The sequence below is a fragment of the Vulpes lagopus genome, chromosome 13 (assembly GCF_018345385.1).
Source record: "Vulpes lagopus strain Blue_001 chromosome 13, ASM1834538v1, whole genome shotgun sequence".
Classification (NCBI taxonomy): domain Eukaryota; kingdom Metazoa; phylum Chordata; class Mammalia; order Carnivora; family Canidae; genus Vulpes; species Vulpes lagopus.
The window spans coordinates 55792608-55814053 of NC_054836.1; the positions used below are offsets into that span (position 1 = coordinate 55792608).

General features: G+C 40.6%; 1 protein-coding gene across 9 annotated transcripts in view; it reads left to right on the forward strand.

Annotated features, from left to right (window-relative positions):
• Nucleotides 1–21446, forward strand: part of ST7 (suppression of tumorigenicity 7) — a 240027-nt gene that overhangs the window by 82630 nt on the left and 135951 nt on the right. The window lies entirely within an intron of this gene.

A 21446-nucleotide genomic window follows, 5' to 3' on the forward strand; every position in this document is an offset into this window, starting at 1 on the left:
CATGAAAAAAGTGTAAGCCAATTGTTTTTTGTGTTACCTTGTGGGTTCGTCTTTCAGAATTATTTCTGAAACTCATCTTTTTTTCTGCATAGAGCCCTTGTTTGAAGTGATAAATTGAACATTTTAAACATTTAAGTGGAAATAGAGCGTTTTTTTTTTTTAGTTTACATAAATTAAATGAAAATTTTAAGAAATAATGCCACCCCTCTTCCCACTTTAATTGAAGGGGGTTTTGAAATGGTCCTTAAGACAGGGGAAGCAGTTGGAACCTGAGAGTTGTGTGTTTCATCAGAACAATTTAATTACAGGCATATGGTAATCTTAGTGTTTATGAGATGAGTTAGGGAGAAGTCTTTACCAAGCAGAGCATTTGATCGCAAGAACTGAAGCTCTCAGAATCTGTGTAGGTGGGCCTTGTGAGATGGTGTCCATATGATAGAATTATGTTTAGAGTCTTCCATGAAAATTTTAAAACCATGCAAATGTGCATGTCCAGCTGCAATTTAATTTTACATTGATTTATTGTCTGGCACTTTTTACTTTTCTGTGCATTGTCAGAAAACTTCCTAGGCTGGCAATAATTAAAGGATTTGGATTAAACAGATGTAATGTGAAGTCTGTGACATCTGAGAGTAGGTTAGCCAGCTTAATACCAGGTGTTTGGAGGCGGGGGATATTTTTCCTGGTTATGTTTCCAAGCCAAATTTTTATTCCAGAAATTGGCCTGGGAGGGTGTGCTTTGGATACAAACGCAGAAGTAAACAATGACTTAAGAAATTGGCTGGGAAGTCGGGGATTACTTTTCTGTGTCCCACTCTGATACAGTTCTAGTAATACCACAACTATGGATAAAATATTCTTCGATTCTTATAACATATTGTGTTTAGCTACTAGAGATAGAAGAGTGAACAAGATGGAAATGGCCTGTACCCTCTCATGGAGCTTATAGTTTTATGGATAAGGCGGGCATCAAACAAATACCTAGCACATCCATATTTATCAGACAGGGTGGAGGATAATCAGGCTCTGACTGTGAGAAGGCGGTCAGGAAAAGTCTGAGGACTTGAAAGTTAAGGTGCAGAATTCCAGAAAGTCAGCCTTTTGAAGGAAGGGCCTCTCAGGCAGGGGCTGGGCTCGCGCAAGAGCTTTGAGGAGGGAAGGAGCATGGGTCTTGCCTGGACAGGAGAGAGGCCAGTGGGGCTGCAGAGGTGGAGCGCGAGTGGAAGCAGGAGGCCCACCAGGAGGCCTGTGGGAGATGGGAGGTGATGGTGGCAAGGATCAGGGTGGGCGGGGTAGAGTGATGGTGTGTTCGGGATATAGATGCAGTAGAACTTGTGAGGCCTGTTGAGTTGGGCAAGGGGAGCGAGGTGGATGGAGAGATCGGGATGCTCCCAAGTCTTGCTTGAGGACCTGAATGGAGGCGAGCGTCAGTAACCGACAGAGGGCATCATCTGAAGGGAACAGAGAAGAGCCCACAACAAAGGCCAAAGGAAATATGAAGGTTGGCAACCCTTAGTAGAGTCTAGCCACCCACATGTTTTTATTCCCATTCTCTTGCTTTTTACCAAAATAAAAGCTTTTCATCTGCTGCAGACTCTTTGAACACAGTGCAGTCTCTGTGTCATCAATAATTTATGCAGAGTTCTCAAGTAAAAGCGTTAGTGTCCAAGGCCTTGTGATTCTGATCTAGTTTCCCAGAATATTTCACAGGGCAGATATGAAAGGGAAAATCTAAAAACAAAAAAAACGCCATCATTTATTAGTATGGCACAATTTAAAGGGCCATCATTAAATTTTATCCATGGCCACTCTCCTTTTTGTAGGTGTTTTATTTAACTATAAAGGTTATCATTCTCCCAGGACCTGTTGCGCTAACATCTGCAACCTTATCTGTAGGAAACTAAACAGGGTGATTGGAATGTTTTGCTTTCAGCTGATTTTTTTCCCCCATAACTACCAGAAATTTTGGAGATACGGCTTTGTTACCTTCCATCTGACACTGACAGTTGTTTTTTCAGGGACTTCTCATCTGTTCTTATTCTTTTCATAATAAATAAGTTTTTATATTATAAATAAACTGTCTTCGTTGTAAATAATTTGGAAAGTACTAAAAGTTGTACAATCACTTGTAATCCTATACCAAGAAGTAATTTTTTTCCAGTTTTTTTTTCTTACCAGCGTGATGCTCCACACTCTGTGTACAGTTTTGTATTCTCCATTTTTTCACTTACCATTTTGTTATGACTCTTTTCTAGATCTCATTAACGGTTATTCAAAGATGACATTTTAAATGGCTGTGTACTATTTTACGGCATGGAGCGTTTAATCATTTCCCTATGTTAAGCATTTTTAGGTTATTTGCTGTTTTTCATAGAGAAATTTTAATCGAAGGAAAAAAGTCAGTTTTCACAGAACACAGTGTTTTAACGAGAGAACCAACCCTGTACTCAAACCCAAATAATTGGTAAAGCCACAGTCTTCTCCAGGCAGCTTTAGAAGAATGACTGGGGCATCCGAACAATAGCAGTGACAGCCCTGGTCTGCTGGGCTCTCAGCTCTTGCAGTGCTTTTCTGTGTCCTGCCGAGGTATGGGAGCTACACACGGGCTCCCTTTGCTAAGCTCCTCAGCACTGTTACTCACTAGGATCTTTGCCCTGGTCCTTTGAAGCCTGTCTGTATTTCCATTAATGTCTGGTGCCCCTACATCTTGTTTGAGGCACTGGCTGGAATTAGGGAGAGATAGGCACAAGCCTCTTACCGCCGTTCTGGCCTGCTAAGTTGGCGCTGCTTCATCCGCAGCCCAGTCCTCCTGTGTGTAGTCCCTCGGGTCTCAGCAGGTTACCTCCTTCTAGCCATCCAGCCACTTAACAACTGTTTACTGAGCACCTATTAAGTTCTAGGAATTGGGCTAGATGTTGGGGATATGGTGGTCAGACAGAGACAGCTGCCTTCTAGTTTATGCGTGGTGGGAAGTAACTACATGGGAGGGGGTAAAGATTGTTTCATAGGATTTGGGAGAGTGATGCACCCCCAGAGTGTTCTAGATAGTTCTGACCTTAGCAAGCATTTCCATGCACACCGCACACCAACCACTTGGTACAGTTTATATTTTAAAACCTACACACCCATCCCTTTAGGTATGTGCTGCATGTGTCAAAACTATGAGACAGAAGAACACCATCAGTGGAGGAGAGGCATTGCTTGGTAATATCATGTCTCTGCTGGCCTCTTGCATGTTTGGGATTGCCGGGCTCTGTCCTCAGGTGCTGCAGTGCGAGTCTGCTACAGTCACTTGAGGGTACGGAACTACTCTCGTCTGCTGTGCTTGCGACAGGATGCATGCCTGTGCTAACGGTGGAGGTGGTGGAGGGTTGGCCTGGAAGGGGATGTTTATTCTTGGTGTGTTTCTCTCCTCTTCTTAAAAGTACACCATGAACACGGAGCATAGGTGAATTCTGCCTTTGGTCGTTCCTTTATTACACTTGCTCAGTACATAGGTGTGCTGTGCTTGCGGGCAGGGTACCATGTTGTGTTTTTTGTTTGTTTGCTTTGGTTTATTTGGTAAGTTGGCAAATACGTATTCATGGGTGAGGAACAGAACAGTTTCACCTGCTAGTTAAGTTCTGTGTGAGCAGTTTCCCAGCACATTGATAAGTTTTTAAAAACAACCAGTACTTTTGATGGATGTAACTGCTATGGAATTCTCTGCTGGATATAGCAGGGAAGTGTAGCAGACAAATACATTTGGATTTTAGCAATATATCCATCTCAGGATACTCCTTTGCAAAGATGAAGACATACAGGCTAGGTATAAGGAAAAGCAGATGAATTAGGAACATGAGCCATTGTATTGAGTGATGATGTGGTATGAGGAGCCCTTAGACACACATTCATTGCTTCTGAGTTGACGTTTTTACTTCACCTCTTCTTTGTCATGTGGCCTTGGACAGTTTAATAGTAATGATCATAGTTACGCATAACATAATTTAGTAATTGCTCCATTTCTAAAAAGTAATTCACTGTACTAAGGAGTAGATTTGATTGATTTAATTCTCTGAGTTGTAGGTACTGTTATTATTATTTTAAGATTTTACTTATTTATTCATGAGAGACACAGAGAGAGAGAGAGAGAGGCAGAGACACAAGCAGAGGGAGAAGCAGGCTCTATGCAGGGAGCCCAATGTGGGACCCCCAGGACCCTGGGGTCACAACCTGAGCCAAAAGCAGACGCTCAACCGCTGAGCCACCCAGGCGTCCCTGTAGGAACTGTTATTATTCCCCGATTTGTATGTGAAGAAACTGAGGTGCAGATAAATTGAATGAAGAATCCCAGATCACATAGCTTGCTCTTGCTGGATCTGGGCTTTGTGCAGTACCTAATGTACCTAAGTCCCAATTTGCCCATTGGGGCAGTGGGAATTTTTTTACCTGATAAAGTATGAGGTCCTGTTGATGTTCATATTTTGATCAATTCAAAGTCTCCACCTTTCTGGTACTCTTCCTGCTGTATGTTGAAATTGGCAGTTGGAGTTTTTGTTCCAGCTTAACAAACCAGGTGAGATGGGAATGTTGATTTGCATCAGGTGAAAAAAAGGATTTCGGTGCATTACTGAAGAGTATATTTCTTGCTCAGAGTTGTGAGAGTTACATGAGATTGAGATAAAGTAGAAGAAAGTGTAAATTGGAATGAACTTTGCATATATAAGGGATTCTTTTCCATCAGAATCACCCTGGGGAAGATTCTGGTGATATATTGCAGAGTCCTCACTTCAGTCCTGTCCATTTCAACATTGTGTCAGCATCTGGAATGAAGAAAATAAAGGGGATGCTTGTCATTGGCTTGTGGATGACCTAAAGCTGTAGATTTAGTTTTCATTGATTCCTTATATTTTATTTTCTCTAATAATTTGAAAGGTAGACTATTTAAGATATGATGATTTTGAACTCTGCTCGGTTTAAAGCTTTTCTTAAATATACTTAGTGCTATACTGCACTAATTTATCTTGTTACATATTCATTCATTCTTTTTAAAAATTGAAGTATAATTGACATAAAACATTATATGAGATTTAGGTGTACAACACAATGATTCGATATATGTACATTCATTCTTAATATGTCTGAAAGTGCCTTTCTTATGTTCTATGTATGAATAATAAATGGCCCAGGATAAAATGAAAACTAGAATTTTAAATTTGTTAGGCCAAGGACTGTTTTTGTTTTTGTTTTTACTTCTCTGGGTTTCATATAGTCCTCAACATTATGTTTTGGATATAACTGATGTTTTTTCTGTGGTGTTGATTTGATGTGAATTTTTTAAAGTTAAGCACTAGGCCTTAGGGAATTGTGAGATGTTTGTTTACATGCTTTGAGTTAGGGCTTCTCCTAAGAGGAGATTGTTTGAATGAATTATATACTAACACGTCTGTGCTTGATTAGTTGGCTTCAAATGCCTAAACATAGCAAAATAATGGCCCAGTTGAAGACCTCGAACATCAACTAGTTATTATGTTATTTCAGACCCATACTAAATCTTGAATTTCAATATAGTACAAGGAATGTCTTTATTGGGACTTATTTTTTCCTTTTAACAGAAGACTTTGAAAAAAGATAGTGATGTAGTAGAAAGAGTCAAGGCACCAGAGTTTTGTCACTATGTAGAATGTGAACATGGGCCTGTCACTTTAATTTGTTGGGACCAACAATTTGTGCTATAAATATAAAGTTAAGAGGGTTAAAAATCAAGATCCCTTCCGATTCTTTTTCGGTCCTATTACCATCTGTAGAGTCTGGCAGCTATAGTAATCCTATCAAAGTGGGATGTTTTGCAGAGTCTCCGTTGGTTTGAGGCAGTGCCTGTGACTACACTGACTTAGGTTAACAGCTGTTTCTTGTGTGTGGGCTACAGATTCCAGGATTTCTATAAGCTGTCATTGGAAAGCAAGCTCGTTTTTCCTTAGTTTTTATCTTTTTAATTCTTTATTATTATATTTGCAAGTGGGTGTCAAGAGTATCAGGAGTATTGACTAACTTGTGTGAGTGAGTGGTTGGAATCACATCTGCTTTTGCTTTTTTGAGAGTAGATTATTCTTTAGCCAGTCAGGTTATCTATCTAAGTAAGACAGGCAAATCGGTAACACATTTTGTTTTTGCAGAAGAGCAGTTATTTCCCAAAAGGTTTTGCATTTGTATTTTTTGTTTTTATTTCCCAGTAAAACCTAAGTGTTCAACTTTCTTTAGCTTTATCTGTCTTCAGAAATAAATGAAGTCAATTTCCTAAGAAGCAGTTAACATGGAAAACTTAAAATATGGTTTTTTTTTAAGGATTTTATTTATTTATTCATGAGAATACACAGAGAGGAGAGAGAGAGAGAGAGAGGCAGAGACACAGGCAGAGGGAGGAGCAGGCTCCATGCGGGGAGCCTGACGTGGGACTCAATCCTGGGTCTCCAGGATCATGCCCTGGGCTGAAGGCTGCGCTAAACCGCTGAGCCACCCCCCGGAGCGGAGAGAATCCTAAGCAGACTCCATGCTCAGGAAGGAGCCCAGTGCAGTGGGGCTTGATCTGACCACCCTGAGATCATGACCTAATCTGAAACCAAGAGTCGGTTGCTCAACAGACTGAACCACCCAGGCACCCTTGAATTTTTATTTTGTTTTGTTTTTAAAGAATAGAAGAGGGACAACTGGTTGGCTCAGTTGGTTAAGCATCTGCCTTTGGCTAAGGTCATAATCTTGGGGTGCTGGAATCAAGCCCTGTGTCTCTGCTCAGGGGGGCATCTGCTTCTCCCTCTCTCTCAATGTTCTTCTTCCCTCACTCTCTCTCAGATAAATAAATAAAATATTGTTTAAAAAATAAAATAATAGAATAAAGAAAAAGATAGATTTGAAAAAATATTTAAAATATATGCTCTCATCCAAGTATTAACTGGCCTGACCCTGCTTAGCTTCTGAGATTAGACAAGATCGAGCACTTCAGGGTGGTATGGCCGTACATATACACAATGGAATACTACTCAGCCATCAAAAAAGCAAATAGCAATGATGTGCATAGAACTAGAGGATATTACACTAAGTGAAATAAGTCAATCAGAGAAGGACAATTATATGATCTCATTTAAGAAACAAAACAACAAAACCAGAGGATCATAGAGGAAGAGAGGAAAGGATAAAACAAATGAAATCAGAGAGGAAGACAAACTGTAAGAGATTCTTAATCATAGGAAACAAACAGGATCGCTGGAGGGGAAGGGGGTAGGGTAACTGAGTGATGGACATTAAGGAGGGCATGTGATATAATGAGCACTGGGTGTTATTTAAGACTGATGAATCACTGACCTCTACCTCTGAAACCAATAATACATTATATGTTAATTATTGGAGTTTAAATTTAAAAAAATATGCTCAATGATAATAGACTTTTCAATAGGATAGTACAAAGTGGGAAGATAGATTTGTACCAATATGACTGAAAAAGAATATAAATTATAAAATGATTATTCAAAATATATTTTATTTAATACCAGTTTGTGTTGTACATCTTTTTTGTTGGTTGTTAGTAGAAACCTTTTTTTCATGAAGACACTTTGTTCTTATTTACTTGAAGTTAAATGTGCTTTGATTTCTTGGTTCATTGTGATGAAATTGAGTATCATAATTCTTTAAGAGGAAGTCAGGTATCAATAAATGCTTAAAAATTATAAATCCTATTTTCAAAAAAAATCCTATTTTCATATCTATCCTGTATTTTATGAGACATTACAATATAGAAAAATTTTAACTCAGCTTTTAAGTCAGTTGGCCATATTTATGCAACTGCTGTGTGATTGGCGTCATTATATGTGATTAGCACATATAATTCCTGCTCTTGAATAGCTTCTTATCTAAAGGGAAGAGCAATGAGTAATAATGATTATAAAGTACAAACAGAGATCTGTGGAACAATATTTGAGGCTAGAAATAGATTCAACAATATATAAATAATATAATAAAATGTTTTCTCTAAAAAAGGCATGATTGTAGTGGTATTGGGAAGCTGAGTAGCAATTTTTAGAAAGGTCATTACATCAGCATCCTTTGCTGTATACTGATACAAATTTAAAATAAATTAGTGAACTTGATGAATTAATGAAAATAATGAAAAGAATCATTTTCTAGAAGGACCAAAAGAAAATAGAATAGAATATATAATAGAACTATGAAAGGATTTTTTTTAATTTTTTTTTTTTTTTTATTTATGATAGTCACAGAGAGAGAGAGAGAGGCAGAGACACAGGCAGAGGGAGAAGCAGGCTCCATGCACCGGGAGCCCGACGTGGGACTCGATCCCGGGTCTCCAGGATCGCGCCCTGGGCCAAAGGCAGGCGCCAAACCACTGCGCCACCCAGGGATCCCCTATGAAAGGATTTTTAAAAAAGATTTATTTATTTATTCATGATAGAGAGAGAGAGAGAGAGAGAGAGAGAGAGAGAGGCAGAGGGAGAAGCAGGCTCCATGCTGGGAACCTGACACGGCACTCGATCCTGGGACTCCAGGATCACACCCTGGGCCAAAGGCAGGCGCTGAACCACTGAGACACCCAGGGATCCCCTGTTTTTTTTAAAAAATATATTTAGTTTATTTTTAGAGAGAGAGAGTGTGCACAAGGAGGGACAGTGTGGAGAGGGAGCGGGAGAGAATCCTAAGCAGACTCCATGCTCAGGAAGGAGCCCAGTGCAGTGGGGCTTGATCTGACCACCCTGAGATCATGACCTAATCTGAAACCAAGAGTCGGTTGCTCAACAGACTGAACCACCCAGGCACCCTTGAATTTTTATTTTGTTTTGTTTTGTTTTTAAAGAATAGAAGAGGGACAACTGGTTGGCTCAGTTGGTTAAGCATCTGCCTTTGGCTAAGGTCATAATCTTGGGGTGCTGGAATCAAGCCCTGTGTCTCTGCTCAGGGGGGCATCTGCTTCTCCCTCTCTCTCAATGTTCTTCTTCCCTCACTCTCTCTCAGATAAATAAATAAAATATTGTTTAAAAAATAAAATAATAGAATAAAGAAAAAGATAGATTTGAAAAATATTTAAAATATATGCTCTCATCCAAGTATTAACTGGCCTGACCCTGCTTAGCTTCTGAGATTAGACAAGATCGAGCACTTCAGGGTGGTATGGCCGTACATATACACAATGGAATACTACTCAGCCATCAAAAAAGCAAATAGCAATGATGTGCATAGAACTAGAGGATATTACACTAAGTGAAATAAGTCAATCAGAGAAGGACAATTATATGATCTCATTTAAGAAACAAAACAACAAAACCAGAGGATCATAGAGGAAGAGAGGAAAGGATAAAACAAATGAAATCAGAGAGGAAGACAAACTGTAAGAGATTCTTAATCATAGGAAACAAACAGGATCGCTGGAGGGGAAGGGGGTAGGGTAACTGAGTGATGGACATTAAGGAGGGCATGTGATATAATGAGCACTGGGTGTTATTTAAGACTGATGAATCACTGACCTCTACCTCTGAAACCAATAATACATTATATGTTAATTATTGGAGTTTAAATTTAAAAAAATATGCTCAATGATAATAGACTTTTCAATAGGATAGTAGCAAAGTGGGAAGATAGATTTGTACCAATATGACTGAAAAAGAATATAAATTATAAAATGATTATTTATTTTCATCCCACAAACACTGAGACTTTTATAGATGAATGGCCAAAACAACTAATTTACACAAAGGGAAACACAATAAGGTGAACATGAAAAAAATATTTATTGTAATTCATAATCAAAGATCACACTCAAGTTATAGCACATAGATATTTTGTAATTATTGAGGTCATCTCCCCCTCCCAAGAAAGAGAACATCTTATGTAGGCAGATTTTCAGTAAATTTGCACAGCCCTTTTTGGCAAAAAAAAAATTCAAACCATAGGAAAAGTGAAAATATTTTTCAAACCCTTTGGCTTAGTAATTCCATCTCTAGAAATCTTTCTTGTTTTAAAGGTTTTATTTATTCATGAGAGACACAGAGAGAGAGAGAGGCAGAGACATAGGCAGAGGGAGAAGCAGGCTCCCTGCAGGGAGCCCGATGTGGGACTCGATCCCAAAACCCTGGGATCACGACCTAAGCTGAAGGCAGACGCTCAACAACTGAGCCACCCAGGTGCTCCCATCTCTAGGAATCTATCCCAAAGAAATATGTTTACATACCATGATTAGACCTTATGGTTTTCCATAAATAGCAGATAGATTGGAAATAACCTCAATGTTTATAGAAAAGGAATGGATGTATTATGTATTATGATGTTACATCAACATAATAAAATCTCATCGACTCATTACAATGAAAAGTATAAAGACTGAATACTTGACAAATACGTCTAAGGTGCAATATGTTGAATAGAATCTATAATATGATTTCAAGACAGGATAGTACGTATGTGTGAAAGCTAAATAGGTAATAATGAAAATAATTCCATTTAAATGATGGTTTATAGGATATTTTAAAACAATTATAGTAATTTTTAAAGTAATATTGCCTTTCCAATAAACAAATAGGAAAAGGAATCTAATTCCTGCCCTTGTGAAGCATCATGAAATTGAAATTCCAGGACATGGAGTCTCAGGTCCTGAGGTGGATGGGTGGTAGGAATTAGACAGATGACCAGGTTTTTTTCCTGTAGTCCCAGTCACACAATTCAGCTCTGAAGACTCCTTCAGTAACAGAGGAAATGGGGAGGGCAGGTTTCACAAGAATCAGGCTCATTAGCCCAAGCTTTTTTTTACTGGCCAAACTGATGATTTATTTGAATTTTACTTTCTACAATTTGTGTATGTGTGTGTGTTGTGGGGGGCGGGGCAGTGAGGGGATAGAAGTAACCTGTGATACTTTTTAAAAAAAGATTTTATTTATTTATTTGAGAGAGAGTGAGAATGAGAGAGTGAGAGATTGAGAGAATGAGTGGGGGAAGGGGAGAGGGAGAAGCAGACTCCCTGCAGAGCAGGGATCCCGACACCGGGCTCAGTCCCCGGACCCTGGGATCATGACCTGAGCTGGAGGCAGGTGCTTAACCTACTGAACCCCCCAGGTGCCCACTTATGATGCTTTTACAAGTAGCTTGGTGCCAGTGATTTGTGTAATATAATTAGATACTCAAATAACAGCTTATATAAATGATCCTGAATCTCAGATTTACAGTTAAGAAAATATATATATAAACACTCTAGTTTCCAGAAAACATCAGTCAGTGAGTTTGAATTTTACTTCCATGAAGGTACAGAGGAAGAAGAGAAGTTGAGGTAGTACTACTGTAAATGGCAGGTCTGCAGCCACTGCTCTGCCAGAGAAGAAAATAAACAATAGTTACACTAGTTGTCATTTAGAAAATTGGTCTGCAGGACAGAGTTGAAGAATCCAAACACATTTTCAGACCGTATGTCTTAGTTTGTTTTCTATTCAAAAGGTAACCTTGTTTGTCATTGATTTGGTCGTGCGTATAGTCACCTTGGGTTGCCATAACAAAATGTCATAGACTGAATGGCTTAAACAACAGAATTTTTTTTTCTCAGTCTGAAGGTTGGAAATTCCGAGTTCAGAGTGCTTCACTTCCACGATGAGTGCTCTCTTCTGGTTTTCAGACGACTTCCTTCTTGCTGTCTCTTCACATGGCAGAGAGAGAGATAGGGGTGAAAGCTGCAAGATACCTCTTTTTCTAAGGGCTCTAATCCCATCAGGAAGCTTCCATTTCTATGACCTCATCTAAACGTGATTACCTCTCCAAAGTCCCATCTTTAAATATTATCACATTGGGGATAAGAGCTTTAACATATGAATTTTAGGGGGACACCATTCAGTCCATAGCAGATGTTAAGTACTCTTGCCTACAAGGACCTGTCTTAGACTTTCTTTAGCCTCTAAGCGGGGAGCTCGTTCTAATGATACATGTGCTGCCATGGAGATCGGAATCAGTATTGGTTCATTAAAGGTGGTAGCTTGTTGGGGGTGCCTGGTGGCTCGGTCCGGGAAATGTCTGCCTCCGGCTCAGGTTATGATCCTGGAGTCCCGAGATGAAGCCCTGCACTGGGCTCCCTGCTCAGTTGGGGGGAGCTTCTCCCCCTGCCCGTCCCCCGACCTGTTCTCTCCATCTCTCTCTCTCTCTCCCAAATAAATAAGTAAAATCTTTTAAAAATAGGTGGTAGCTTGTTAATCTTTTGTTCGTTGTGATATGAAATTGAATCACACTTTCATAGTAATCTATGGGATTTTGTCCTTGAGTTGTCCTTTTGTTAGAATGCTAATAAGCAACAGTAGCAGTTCAGTTTATGCATTTATTCTCTTTTCCTTTTCTAGAACATTAACATTTAGTGTATGCTAAACTTTCTAGGATATGATAAATTTGTGAGATCTCCTTAAAATCTATAATTACACTAGCTTATCATAGGTTAATGGAGTAAGTTCAGATTTTTTGTAGGGAAAAAGTGAATGTTTTTGTACTCTGTACATCAAACATTGAATAGATGTCAGGACCAGAGACAAAGGAAGAAGTGGCATATCCTGAGGTTAGCCAGCACTCCTTATAACCAACCTCCTTTGTTTTTTCTGTGCCAAAATAGTGGGTTAGTTGAGTCACTTCAGTTAGAGAGTTTGGTGCCTTAATCCCCCCACATAGGCAGTCAGGTAGAGTGGAGCACAGAATGGTGGGAACTTTCTTTGAGTTGTTTTTTTTTACATCTTTCAAGAGGAAGAAAAGAAAAAGTTAAGCAATCCCTTGGCTTTGACTTTGCTGAAGCTCTAATGAATCTATGTCTAATGATATTTCAAAGTACTGATTTTCTGATTTTTTTTTTTAAGCATACTATGATAGGGACATTGTCCTGAAAATGGAAAAATATCTCAAATAAAAATAAAGAATAACTGGAAATAGAATCTTAAAGTCTTTGTTTTTGTTCTTGTTTTTGAATTTCACTCCGTGCTCTTTTGAGGTTCTAGACAATTAAATAAGAAAGAAAATGTGGGTGATACGGTTCTTTTTATAATATGAGTGATGATGTGATGTAAATGATAAAATACAACACCAATTTGTTTTTCTTAACGTTAAGTCTCGGACAAAGATAAAAAGTTTTCACAACGATAAAGCTTGTATTTCCGTTCATTGTGTTTTTCATTAAATTGAGAGGCAAGAAGTTTTTTATTTTTGCATTTGTATAGTTACATCTGCTCCTTTCTTGGTTTCTTTCTGTATAGAGGCATAGTTTACTAAACACTAATTCAGAAAAAAAGCCATTATCCTTCGGTGTCTCCTTTACCCATGAGACATAATTTTATGCCAGTGTATGCCAGTTACAGCAACTTCTAATAGGTATTATTTATAATAATCTATATCACCGTCTGGCTGTAAGATTTGAAGTACACACTCATTTTCAGAACACGAAATCCCTATTCAGGGAAAGAATTCGATTTCTTCATATTTACTTAATAATTAATATAGCAATGACAATATACTACGGCATTTATTTAAAGATGTTTTTTGGTTGGCTACCTTGGCTTTTTAATGTGGTCTCTTACTAAACTGTAGAATAAAATTTATCTGGTTCTGTTGAAGATAAAAATTTATGGGATGATGTAAATGGGAAAGTTTTTTTTTTAGTTTATTTTTTTTTATTATCTGGTTCAACATACTGGTAAATAAACACATACACGTTTGCTTTTCCTAATTAACACTTTCTTAGGACATTTTTAAGAAGAAACGTGATGCAATTATCAGAAAAAGTCAGCAAAAACATTAATGGAGTATCAAGGTAATTAAAAAACTACTTTCCTATAGGCTTCGGTCAGGGGCTTGCAGGAGAGTCTCGGAAGAGTGTGCTTTTCCTCTCAGCTGCTTAATTAACTGGAGAAAAGTCCCAAGTGCACCCTGATACAGACAGGCTTCCCCGAGGGTGGTGGCTGGGCGGTGAGCGGGGTGTCTCCCCGGGGGCGCGCCCGGGCCTGGGTTTGTCCGGGGCGCCCGCGGGGTTTCGGGGGTGGCCGGCCCGGGAGCGCGGGGCTCGGTCTTGAGGGCCGTCTTCGTCCCAGGGGCGGAGGAGCGGCCGGGCCGCAGGCGGCTCTGCCCTCAGGTCGTGACCCTCAGCTGCCTGAGCCTTCCCAGCGCGAGCCCTTTCCTCGGGGCGGCCTCCTCTGACCGGTGGGCCGAAGCCTCCCGATTTATTTTTTAAATATTTTATTTATTCCTGAGACACACACACACAGGGAGGGACAGCGGGGAGCGGTGGGACACCCACCCCGTTCCGGATCCCTCGCTCCATTGCTGTACTTGCACTTCACTCACTGCACTGATGTAGGCCTTGCAGTGTGGGGGTGTGAGTTTCCGGCTTTTTTTTTTTTTTAATATTTTATGTATTTATTCCTAAGAGACACAGAGAGAGGCAGAGACCCAGGCAGAGGGCGAAGCAGGCCCGTGCGCGCAGCCCGAGGCGGGCCTCGATCCCGGGCCCCGGGGTCATGCCCTGGGCCGAAGGCGTTGCTCAGCGCTGGGCCCGGCCGCCCCGAAGCCGCCGTGGTTTGTTCGCAGCCTTCCTGGCTCCTGGCGCTTCGGGTTTGCTCGGGGCGCGCCGCCGCCCTGCAGGCAGATGAGGCCGAGTGTGGGTTCCAGCCCAGGCCGCCTCCTCCAGGCCCCGGGGCCCAGTCTGTGGAGTTTTATATTCCCAGGCCCGGCGGGTCGCGGGCCCTGAGCACCTGGACCCACTGACCCCTCGTGACGACCTGTCCTCACAGGAGCGTTAGGGAGATGCAGTTGACATATGTAAAATCCGCCCTTTCAAAGGGCGCAGTTCAGTGGCTCTTCGTATTTCCAGAGTGGTGCAAGCATCACCACTGTCTAATTTTAGAATGTTTGCATCACTCCTAAGAGAAAGCCTGTGCCCATTAACAGTCACTTCTCATTTCCCCCTTCCCCGTTCCCTGGAAACCACTAATCTACTTTCTGTCTCTGTGGATTTTCTTATTCTGGAAATTTCATGTAAATAGAATCACACGACATATGGCCTTTTGTGACTGGCTTTTTTTTTTCACTTAGCATAATCTTTTCAAGGTCCACCCATGTGATGGCATGTGGCAGCGCTCCAGTTTTTTCCCCCTATGATTCTCTTATACGGCTGGAAATGCTGCGTATCATTTATCCATTCATCATTTGATGGGGGATTTGAGTTGTGTCTCCTCTTTGGCTTTAGGAACCACAGTGCTGTGGACGTTTGTGTACAGATGTTCGTGAACATGTGTGTTTTCAGTTCTCACGGGTGTAGACTTAGGAGTGGAATTGCTGGGCCTGTGGTCACTAACAGTTTGAAGAACTGACAAGCTACTTTCCAGAGTGGCACAGTGACTCAGACCTGTCAAAGAAGCCCAGAGCTGGATAGTAGTGAAAGGAGTAAAAACAAACTTTATCCAGAGCGGTAATGGAAGGAGACCTCACGGTACAAGTGAGCTCAGTCCTGAACCCAACAAGGAAAAGTGGGGATTTATAGCCAAGGAGCAGGGCAGGGGTAAGGGGCGGAATCAGTGGTCGGAAAATCACCGGGAGGGCAGGGTTCTCTTTGCTGAACTGATGTAAGAGAATTCTTGCTGAAGGCAGGCCAGGATGAAATTACTTGGGGGATGGTGGATCTGATCAGATATCAAGGCTCAGGGACTCTGGCTAAACCTACTTAACAGGATTCTTGTTAAAATTGGGCAATGCAAAGGCGGACACGAAAGTCCAAAAGTGAAGGCTTCGTTGGGAAGAGGATTCAGAGGAACCTGATTAAAATCTGGCCAAAGAGAGACTTGTCAGACCCTGAACAGATAATTCATGTTTTATCTCTCTAGTGTTTTTCCTCCACTGTATCACTAAGGAGGCTTCCAATAAATTCTCTTAAATTCTACACAGTGACATTTCATTCAGGATCCAACAGATTTTTATTGACATGGTGTTGGCTGAGCTGGGATATGAGCGTATGAGTATTTTTTTTTTAACTGATAAAGCTGCTCAAATTTTTTATTCCATGTTTACACATTAGTATCTTTGTTGTGTTTTTAGATCTATATGGGAAGATTTGGCAAGTATGATCGTTTAGGCCTGTTTGGACATCTCACTCATGCTGGAAAGAGTGAAAAAGTGATAGCTGTACACAAATCATCTATTATTGCAGGGTTCACGGTTTAGGACACTGGTCTCATTTAAGTAAATTACTGTTCCCACCATAAATGCACATTTTAAGCATAAGGAATGTCTTTTCTTTCTTCCTTTTCCCTGTTTTACTATTCTTTCCTTTTATAAAAAAGCATTTTCTTCCTATGCCTCAGGGTGGGTAGTGGCTCTGATTCAGTACTAAGTCATTTTTTATTACTGTTATTATTTTATCCCACTCGATGTAACATGGTTGGAGTAGGTTGTTTATAAATTAACGAGCAGTTGCTAAGAATGGTTTTGACGTTCTCCTAAACTGTTTCATCCTGTGTTTTCCTGCTTTACCATCACTCATCTACAACGTGTCACATATCTTCAATTAATGCAAATTCAGATTTATTCTGAGACGTTAGCAGTGCTCCTGAAAATAACCATTGGCTGTCTTGGGCCGTTGGGAGTCCAGAGTTGTCACTCAATTAGAAAAATGAAGGCCTCCTCTGAGTGAGTAAAGCAGAGCTTCCTAACCTTCACCAAGGTTAACTGGAGCCTTTTCTGTGCGGTACGTAGCTGGTCTGTGCCAGCTCCCATTGTGATGATTATAATTGCTCGGGTTACATTAATATTCATGGCACATGCCTCGCACCTTATGTGGCGCTCATTCTCTGTGTCTTTGACTAATGTACCATTTTGCCTTTCGCTTTGGCCTGGGGAACCATGATTTTAGAGGATGCGAAGCAGAGAGCAGCTGAGGGAAGAATGAATACCCAGAACCCAGTGCCAGGATTAACATACTGATGTAGATATTCAGAGAAGGGATCTTTTGAGTCAGGTTAAAGGAAATGCCAAGTGGAGCTGAAGCCGACCTTGCCCTGGCACGTGATGTTAATCAAGGAGGTGCTTGGCTTCACTGTGCTACATTTTGTTCTCGGGTTGCCAGCTGCCTCGAGCCAGCTGCTTAGGCATAGCTAAAATAAAGGCAGGAAAATTTTCACTATATATTTCACATTTGAGAATCTGCCGGTGATTTCTAAAGCTTAGATTGTTGGCAGTGGCATATGAATGAAAGCTAATATCTTCAAGATCTGGAAGAAAAATAGCTTATCCTTCTTGCCTCTGCAGAATTATTTTTTAAAAGCTGCTCTCTGGAAAATTTTTAGGAGAAAGGGGGAAAACATGTTTCATTTTTACTCTTGTGTAATGTGATTAGATATAACTGAATTTTAGTAAGTATATTGCTAAGATGAATGGGCAGTGTCGCTAGGCAGTTTCGTGGATTTAGAATCACAGGAAGAAGTAGCTACTGGAATTGAAATGCCATCCCACAGTGGACCTTCCAAGTAGAAACTTGATGTGTACCAGCTTCCCCATTTCATCCTAAACTTGGTGTCTGGCAACAGACAGTACCACTCCTTTTTGTGTTCTTTTGGTTGATTATTATTATTGGAAGACTTCCCAACTTGTTCCTTCTCTGGAGCCTTTGGATGCTTATTGAGAAACACTGGCCTAGAAGAGCATCAGAATTGACGTGAACCCCCTCGGTGCATGTGAAAGTAGTTTGGTTCATGGGTTTTCAGGGTGCCCCTCCTGAACTGGGTCCTACAATAGATTTTAGGCTCTCCCCCTCAGTGCGTGTTTTTTGTCAGGTGCTCTAGAGACAGATACTGGAATGGAGGCCCTAGGAAGATGGGGCCACAGGCCAAAGCTCACTGTAAAACAGAGTCCCCTTGAAGTCCTGTTAGGTTAATTTTGCAGGCTGCCTCTTAGTATATGCAGATTATTTTAGTATCAAAATATGTAATTGTCATTTAATCATCAAAATTAATGCTCCGGGAATGTACGGCATTTTTAAATCGGCGCTTCCCGATGTTACAGGTACCCCAGTTTGGAGAATTACAGGCCTCAGTGTGACTTTGGGAAAATTTTTACCCAATACTTAGTCCTTTATTTGAAATGGACCTGGTACATAGCAGATATTTTCAGAGACTGTGGTGGTAGAATTTGGGTAATTATTAACCTGTTTCACCTGTCTATTCATACTGTTATGAAAAGAGGTCATACCAAAAGTCCAGAAGTCTGAGTTCTAGATTTGGCTCACTATTAACTTGTGACCTTGGGTAGGCCCATTTTCTCATCAATAAAATGAGGGGGTGAACTATCAGAGATAAGGCAGTGTTTTCCAAAGTATATTTTGTGGATAATTACTTTCTAAAGATATTTTAAGGGTGGTTGCCAGGGGCCGGGAGGAGGGGGGCAATGGGGAGTTGTGGTTAAATGGGCTTGGAGTTCCGGTTTCGCAAGATGTAAAGTTCTGGTGATTGGTTGCACAACAGCGTGAACATACTTCATGCTATTGAACTATACACTTAAAAATGGTTAAGATGATACATTTTTGTTTGTATTTTACCGCAATTGAAAAAGTATTCTAAGAGCTCCACCCTTAAATAAACACAAATAATTGTAGTAAATTCCCTTTTTGGAGAGTTACAGTGCATCCAGAAGCTTCTAAGACATCCTGGACTGAAAACCAATCTACTTAACTTCCACCCAGTGTTTCTCGAATTGTTCTCCCCCAAGTAAACTAACATCTCTTAGCAGCCTGTGAAACTTGCATTTGGAAGAGTCCCCTTTGGGAAGTGGTGATCTGAGGTCTTTCCCAGCTCAGACATGTTACCGTTCTTCAAAGACGTCATATGATAATCTGGGCTATTTCAAAGTAGGGCCGAGGGAGCACAATTGAAAACGTTTAATTCGGGGCTTCCCAACCTTTTCCACATTGTGGCAGGCATAGAAAGTAAGAATATTCGAATGACACAGCAGAGTAAACATAAGGTGGCTCAGAGCTGGGAGTTAACCCAATTGGCACACCAGTTGGATAAAGATCTAGTAATCAGACCTGTAAAAAGTTATACTGAGCATGAAATGTCTTGTTCTTCAGATGTCATGTTCAGCCTGTGGAAGAGGCAGTAGAGGCAAAATATACTAAATTGTGTTCCAGTTGCTTTTTCCTTGGCAACAAGTTTCCACTGTAGGTAAACTAGACACTCACCTGGCCTTTAGACCTAACTGGAAATCTCCAGTGGTGTGTGAGAGTGAGGGTAGCAGGTTTCTAGCAGGATAATACTCTTGCACAGTTAATTTAATACACGTAAGTGAGTAATTCAACAGCCTCTTATTTTTAAAGTGAGAGCATATGTACTAATGTCATAAGCAGAATAATTTTCATTAATGGAAGACATTTTTTTCAACCTCACATTTCCTAGAGGAATAATTATCTGGAGCAGTGATATGGATTGGATATGGGGAAGAAAATCATATTTGCATTAGTGCATTCTTAAATATGGTATAGCTCAGTGGGTGAAAGCAACCCTTCACATTAAGACCTCTTAACTAAAGTCATCCTTAGGCTTCACCCTTGACCCTCTTCCCCTCAGTTGCCATTATTCTAGCTTCTGAATGACTTGCTTAAAAATTATAGACTGAAGGAAAAAACCAAGAGAACGGGTTAGATTTGAAATCAACCCTCATCATTGTTCATTTAATGTTTCTGTTGAGCTCACCTAGAAACAAAGATTGGTCAGGATCTACTTAGTAATAGATGTTTGATTTCAGGTCTTCTCTAGGTTATCTTTTGCATTCATCGCCATTTTTCCCCTTAAAAAAACAAACATTTTTCCCCTTAGAACAACTCTTATTTTTGTCTTTAACCACTCTTTACCATTTTTTCTAAGAATCTTGTTGGAGAAAGTTTAAGTTTTAAAACTAAACATAAAATTACATCTTTGCTTACTGGCAGGGATCTGTCAATCCCATTGACGATCCCTTCTGGATTTTGGAGGCAGGAGTTTAATTACTACCTATTGATTGAGTTTGAATTTGCACTTCTTGGGACCCAGGCAGGCAGAGCTAATTCCTTCTAGCAGAGCAAGGAAGGTGCACAAGAGCCAGAATTGGGAAAGAGATGCAGCTAATGCAATTGGTCCAGCTTCAGGGGTGGATGAAGGAAATGAAGTGTGTCACGTAGAGTCCGGAGTCCAAAGAGGTGCTCAGGCAGTAAGGCACGTGGGAGGCTGTTGCAGAAGGGAGCTTGAGACAAAGAAAGGGGGAGCACAGCAACTAAAGGTTGTAGGCTTAGGATTCTCAGAAGTCCAGGCGGGTTGTGCCGGCACCCACCAGGGAGCACTGAGGCTGGCCTTCAGTCTTTGAAGAACAGGACCGAAAAGGGAAGGGGAATTAGCAGGTTACTGGAACGAGACCTGGGGGGAAAAACAGAAGAAACTCAGTCATAAACAGTGGGAGAAATCAGTAGACTGTTTAACCATATTGCTAGGCCTCCACACAGTCTCCTGCTGCGTAGCATTTTAAATGAATGATGTAGGTCTGGATGTTCTGAAATAGAAAACCAACCAAGATCTTAAGTGAAAGTGAAAATTGTAGTATATTATATAACATGGCCTTTTTGGGGGGCGAGAAGGGGAATGTCCTATCTCAGTGATAGGAACCTGGGGAAGTGAGTGAAGGAGAACTCTGTTCAGATGAATGATACACCTTAGGCATACTTTGTGGAGACAGATGTGCTTTCCCTTGGTTTTTCCTTTCCTGTCCCTGTGAGAATGTCAATGATTATTGAGTAATAACTGCCTAAAGCCACCGAAGGTCACTGGAACTCCGTAAGAGAGGCAGCAGGTCATGGAGGGCAGCGTGTGAGTGGTTAGGGCACACACCCCAGGTCCAGGCTGCCTGGGCGTAAATCATGCTTCTACCCCAACTACTTGTTTGACTTTGAGTAAGTCACATCACTTCTTGGCACCTGTTCTACCATCTGCAAAATGGGGACAATGGTACTTACTTTACACAGTAGTTACGAGGATTAAATGAGCCAACGTTTGTAAAATGCACAGGACAGTGTCTAGCCCCTAATAAGTTCAATACAAATGTCCATTGCGCAGGTAAGGCACATTTTTTGTTGGCTTCTCAAGATCAGTCAGGAACTAACCTCAGACTTTTCTATTTCATGAAATGTCTTTCTCTTAGTTATTTAAGAAAGTACTCAAGCACTGTGGAAAAAATAGAATTAGAATTCTTGTTAGATCATTGGATTGGATTTTTTTAAATGTTAATCCTTCTGAAATTAAGAGAAAAAAAATCACACTAGTTAAACTGGCTGTTTCATGCATTTGCCCTCTAATGTTGTAGTACGTAGATATTATTCCATGATTTCGTATATACAGTTAATCTAGTATCTAGTTTAGATGGCTGGTCTTGTTTTCCCTCATGGATAATGC